This window comes from Ambystoma mexicanum, chromosome 9, assembly GCF_040938575.1.
Source record: "Ambystoma mexicanum isolate Mex_15411 chromosome 9, UKY_AmexF1_1, whole genome shotgun sequence".
Taxonomy (NCBI): Eukaryota; Metazoa; Chordata; class Amphibia; order Caudata; family Ambystomatidae; genus Ambystoma; species Ambystoma mexicanum.
In genome coordinates this window covers 362,249,287-362,255,286 of record NC_090931.1, presented here as the reverse complement: position 1 = coordinate 362,255,286, position 6,000 = coordinate 362,249,287, and positions in this window count along the sequence as shown.

The following is a 6,000-nucleotide window of genomic DNA, read 5'->3' as shown; positions in this document are numbered from 1 at the left end:
CGTATGATGTCCAGCATGTCGTGCCATGTAGCGGGGCAGCATGGAGTTGCGCAGCACCGTGGCGTCATGCATGGAGCCTAGGAATCATGCACAGCAATGTGTGATTATTTTGCAGGCATCGCACACCATCTGTACATTGAGGGAATGGTACAGCTTCCTGTTACGGTACACTTCCTCCACAGCATGCCGGACAACCAGCTCCACATGTATACGGTCGAGCACATCTATTACATTAGGCATTCCTGCAAGTGCATGGAATTCTATTTTGGTTGCATTCACCTCCTCTGCAGTCCCTGGTAAGCTAATGTGGTCACGTACGTGGGACAGGAGTACATCTAGCACCTGGATGAGCACACAGGAAAAACAGGGTTTGGAGATTCCATGCAGCTGACCCACTGTGTGCTGATAAGTGTTACGCTCACCTGATATCCCCGGGGGCGTCTGGGAAGCTCTGAGGTCTGGAACCCTGGATAAGTTGTTGCCCAACGTGGAAACAATGGAACTGCAATACAGGAGGGAGGATTTGTAATAACTGTCTTTAGTGGGTGAATCTCCCACCTCCCTCAAACAGATTTCTCCTCCCACCAAGTCTTTTTCAACTTATTTTCGAGTATTGTGAGCTATCCGTCCTGTGTTTCTTGTGCAGGGGCGCTTAGTGGTTGCTGGCGCTCCGACCGAGTTACTTCACTGGTGTAGCGCGTCTTTCTTCAGGTCCAGGCCTGCTGTGACCCCAAGTCTGCTGTAGACAGTTAGGTTTGATGTTTTATCAGTCTTTGTCTATTCCTACATGGTGGTTTGCAAAAGTTTCACTAATGTCTTTATTTCCTTCTTTGCAGGTGTGAAAGTCTTTTGGTGCCGGCGTGCCGGGTGGAGATGCACGATTTAGGTAAGAGAAAGCGCTGCATTCTTTTATTGTCCATTTAAAGCTAACCTGTGTCCAGTTCTTCTTCTCCTCGGAGGCCACTGTGGAGCTCCGAGTGGACGAGAGAACGATGACACCTGGGCCCAGGAATCCGTTAAGGTAAGTGATGCATAGAGCGCAGCAGGTTTATTAAAAGTTGAAAGCGAACCTGAATATTTCTCCCTTTCCCTTGCTGGATGCTGCTGTGGTGTTCTGGATGCAAGTGCACCGAAGCACAACGGAATTCAGGTAAGAATAATGAAAGTCGATGTTTGGAAATCGCGCGGGTGTTAATATTATTCCATTCTTGTTATTTCAAGTTGCGATGTTCCAGCGATGGGTGCGACAGCGGATTGCAGGAATTCCTCAAGCCAGTACTCACAGATGAGTGATGTTGCTGCTGTTCTTCTCTCTGTAGTGCCACAGGTTGCGGTCTTCCAGCGAGGGATGGATGAGATTCTGGATGCTGGATCGTGTACTCACAGGTAAGGCAGAGTAATCTTGTTCTTGTTCTTGCAGGGCTGCAGGGAGCTGCTGAAGACCAGGAGCTGAACGCGGTGAGCGTCACGCTGCTAGATGCAGAATAACGTGAAGTGTGTTCTGCTGTTCGGGTGTGGTTTAAATAGCCCAGGTAAAATAGTTCCAGGCCAAGTAGTTCCAGACCCAGCCACACCCAAAACACTAGACCGCATGGCTTGGTTCTTGGCTATGCAGTGGCCTCCATGTTGGATTTAAAGTTCCCATGTTAATATCTTCCTTACAGCATATGAGCCTGGCGCCAGAGGTGCCAGGATTGACTCCAGGAGTCCTTTTTCGGACGTTTTGGGGCCCTTAGGGCTATTGTGGGTGCTTACTTGTTGCCCTTAATAGTGGTCATGACATAAGTGCCCGTGGCAAGGAAGTGTAGCACACACACTACCTTCGGCAAGGGGAGGATGGCTGTCCGGATATGTATTAGGCTCACCAGGTCATCTTGCATTAGGTCCACTATAGTGGTGATGGTGTCCCTGTCCGGCCGGTACAGGGTGTGGATCTGAGCAGGGGTGAGATTGAATGGGGTGGTCCTTAGGCGAGGAATTGCTGGCTGCCTGCGCGGTACAACCGGCTGCACATTGGGTATCTGTTGGGCCATGATGGCCCTACTTCTCCTCATGTGCCTCTGCTGCGCCCTCTGCTTCACTGCCTCCTCAATGAGTAGCTCTGCAGGCATGTCCTCCAGCACCAGCACTGCAGGTGATAATGGTAGCATTGTGCATTTGGAAGGGGTGTGGTGTGTGGGAGTGGTCCTTTTGTGCTCTGCCACAGTCCATTGCTACACCTGTGATGATTGTGTGAACCTGTGGCAGGTTTCTACACACCAGATTCCTATTAACGCCTGGTCTGCGATGCCAGTGTTTCCGGCATTATTGTATCCGTTATTACCGGCATGTCCATGCCGGTGGTCGCATGTCTGTGCACCTCAAAGTTCTGAGCTTCTTCCAACTCTTTGGCTTACACTCAGATTCCCCTTCCTCTTGGGCTAATTTTTGCAAGAGTTCAACACGATTCACAAAGTCTAGAGGTTTTCTTCTCTAAGAGCCCAGTTCACAAAGTCTTGGGGTTCCCTTCCCCAAGAGTAGAAATCTTTCAGCTTGCAAAAAGACTGATACCAATTCAGCTCTTCTACTCCTGATTCCAAAGGCAATACCAATTCCAAGCCTTCTTGGTCATCCAGGCTTTTCTCTATTTAAGGTCTCAAGGTTCCCTTCCTCAAGAGTTCAAATTCCCAGCTTTCAAAAAGAAAAGGAACAGATACCATTTCAAATCTTCTAGCTTTAAAAGAAAATGCCTCTGGGTTCATTTCCTCAAGAGTTAATACAGTTCACAAAGTCTTGGTTTCCCTCCCCCAAAGAACTCAGCTCTTTCAGCTTCCAAAACCAATATCAGTTGAAATCTGTGGTCAGGTAGGTTTTTCAGTTGTTCACTCTGTTTCTTCATTTACCATTTTCTTTACATTTGCTTTCTTGGCTCTTTCCAAGTAGGGGTCACTCGGTCTAGGCACAGTTGTTGGACCACACGGTCCACCCATTACAGGTCACGCAAACGATAACCCTATGCACTTTGTTATTCTTCTGTATTCTTCAGGGTTTTGCCAACACAGGTATTCTTTCTATACCTGTAGTTCATTGGGCTCCTGTATCTTTGGCCAACACTTATTTCACCTTCTTCTTTGCAGTCTTTTTGGCTTTGCCACAACTTGTATATCATACAACTCACTCTGTGGTGTTTCCCTCTTTTCACCACCATGCTTCACTTCATTCATAAGTGCTCATAAGTGCTCATCACTTGCTCTTGTTTTGTGCTGCATTCAAATATGCTCATTATATCTTTTAGATCATTCAGTATTCAATGAAGATTGTTGCAACTTTCAAAAGTAGTTGTAATACTATGCAGTTTGTTTGGTATTCAAAACCCCTTGAGTTAGCCCTCTGTAGCATTTGCAATAATGTTCAGTTTGTTCAGCATTCAGACATGATTGTTTCCAGCCCCCAGAGCACTCCGGTACAAGTGTTCCCTTCTTTACACTCACTGGTATGGGGCCACTCCTTCAGTCTTCTCAATTCTGCTTCCCGGCTTCTATTCGCTCTTGCCTTTTCCTTGTGGGAGCCACAGCGAGCAGGGCTTGCTGTCCTCAGCAGCACGTATCTCTGCTCTTCCCGGGCAGGAGCTACTGAGAGCACCTCTCACCCTCTCAGAGACCGGCAGTGCTCGGGAGACTTCGGTGTCCCACAGCTCCTGCTGTGGACACCGGGCAGGGAGGACAGCAGGGATTTCAACCCTCTTACAGCCAGCCTTGGCCCCGGTATCTCTCTCATGCTCCTGCTCTGCATGGCTTCCCTCAATACGGTCCCCATTCCTATACACCTAGGGCTTGTTAACTGATTGCAGGTGCGGATCCTTCAGTTTAATTGCCTGACAATGGTGAAACCTATTAGCTGGACATGCCTGGCTATTACAATTGAACTCCTCCAAAGCCCTCTTCCTCATCTCAGTACCAAAGTGGTGTGAATGAATGGAAGTGTGCATAACTCTTGTTTTGGTTCTGGGCTGATATTTCTTTGTATTAATAAGAGGAGGCTGATGTGTGTTTAGCCTGCCCAAATGAGGATGTGCCCCCCTAGTTGATCTCTTCATCATCCCAGTATAACAATGGGATTTCTGAGGGCCACTTTGAAGGGAAGAAAAGGGGAAAGGGAGACAGTAACCGACAAAAGCTGTTGGGACCGAAGGTTGATTGTGAAAAGGGAGTGAAGAATACCATGTCTCACCCACGGACATCCTCTCCCCACCTCTTAAGTTCCCTCATCCTAGATGATCCTCTCTCGCAGATCCACCCCCAGGGTCGGGATCCAAAAGTGACAGTCTTTGCCAGGCCACCTGAGCAGAGGACGCCAGGAGGATAGGTCGGGAGGATAGCTCAGGGGCAATGCGCTCACCTTGGAAGCAAGACGACGCAGAGCAACACAGGTTCGATCCCCGGGTCCGCGCTTAGAAACTTCCGATTATTAAACGTGTTATAAATAACCAATCATAATCATGCCGGGGGGAAAGAAGTGAGGATGCCCTCAGATTCCTCAAATTTACCAGTCATAACAACAATGAACAATGTGGTAGACCACTGCTGGAAATACTAAAAACGACTTAGTCTTAAGAAATGATGATGGTGGCAGAAACACTAGATTAAAGCCCTTTGATAGAAGGGTATAGGTTGGAGGAGAGCACTGTGAAAATATTCTCCCGAATAGAGCTCAAAAATCCCTTATTCAGGTGGCCAGAGAAGGTCTCAGATCCCAAACTTGGGGGTGGACAAGCGAGGGAGAATCTCCTGGGTAGGGGAGCCCAGGGTTATGCTCGAAGAAATGCCCCAGGTGAGACGCGGTATTATACAGAAGAATGTGAGGCACAGTCCCTAAAGCCTTTTTAGGCTGGTCCACATCTACCTCCCTTCCGACCAAAAGATCTCCCTTATTCAAATCCAATGACCCCTCCATATCTGGGAGCCCAAACCCTGTTTCACTCCAAATCCACAACTCCCAGAATCATTGCTATCCTGTCTTCTACCCGAATATTCCCAATCATTCTTCTTCACGTCCCTCTGATCATTCATTCCCGAACACTGATGAACAATACCGTTCCCACAGTTCCATCTGTTCATTTTATGATCCTAGCTATTCCCGTTTACCTCACAAACCTTACCAATCCCGTCCCTCTGATAGTCATTTTCCGAACGCCCAGTCGAATGTGACCAACAACTATAGTTCCCACAAACCCTCCAAAACCTACCCTTCCGAGATCACCAAAAACCCCTCTAATACAAGGATTGTAATACCATATAGCACCATTTCTCCATCTTTACCTGTAGGACAATCAGACACACTTACCCCTCCCCTTTCCGACACGAACACTGTCTTACCCCACGAAAGACAATGGAATGCTAAAACTGTTTACCTGTCATGTCCCAACCCAAGGGTCAGGCAGAGTCAAGCAATTAACCAGAATCACACACACCTGACAGGCCCTTCTCTTCCCAGCAGGGATAAAAGGTGGAGCATAAGAATGCAATATGAGCAAGGCAGACTGCACAACGAGACATCTAATCAAGCCTGGCAGTTTAAGAGAAGGAGAAAGGTGGCAAGAATCGAGAGGGTGACAAGGAGGGAAATGACCTTGCTCTTTCTGACCCAAACCTGCAAAGCCTTCAAGGAAGAAAACGTGAGCCCGAGAACAATAGCTATACAGTGTTGCAGCAGATGTCAACTGTATACAGGGCATGCCCACGCCAATAAGCAGGAGCGAGAGGGACGCCTGCTACCATGGTACAATCCTTGACTACAGATACCAAAGAAGCCAAGCAGTGAGTCAAGGGGAGAGTCGATAATCAACCGAGCTGTATTGAATGAAAGTCGCAAAGTGGCATATTGAGAAGAGTTCAAAGAACTGGAAAATTGTTAATGGAAGACTAGCTGAAGAGGGGACCGGCACCACGTGGGTGCAGTGTCGAGAAACTCTGAGTAATCCCATATTGATTGAAACTATTTATACCAGAAGGCCATAGGAGA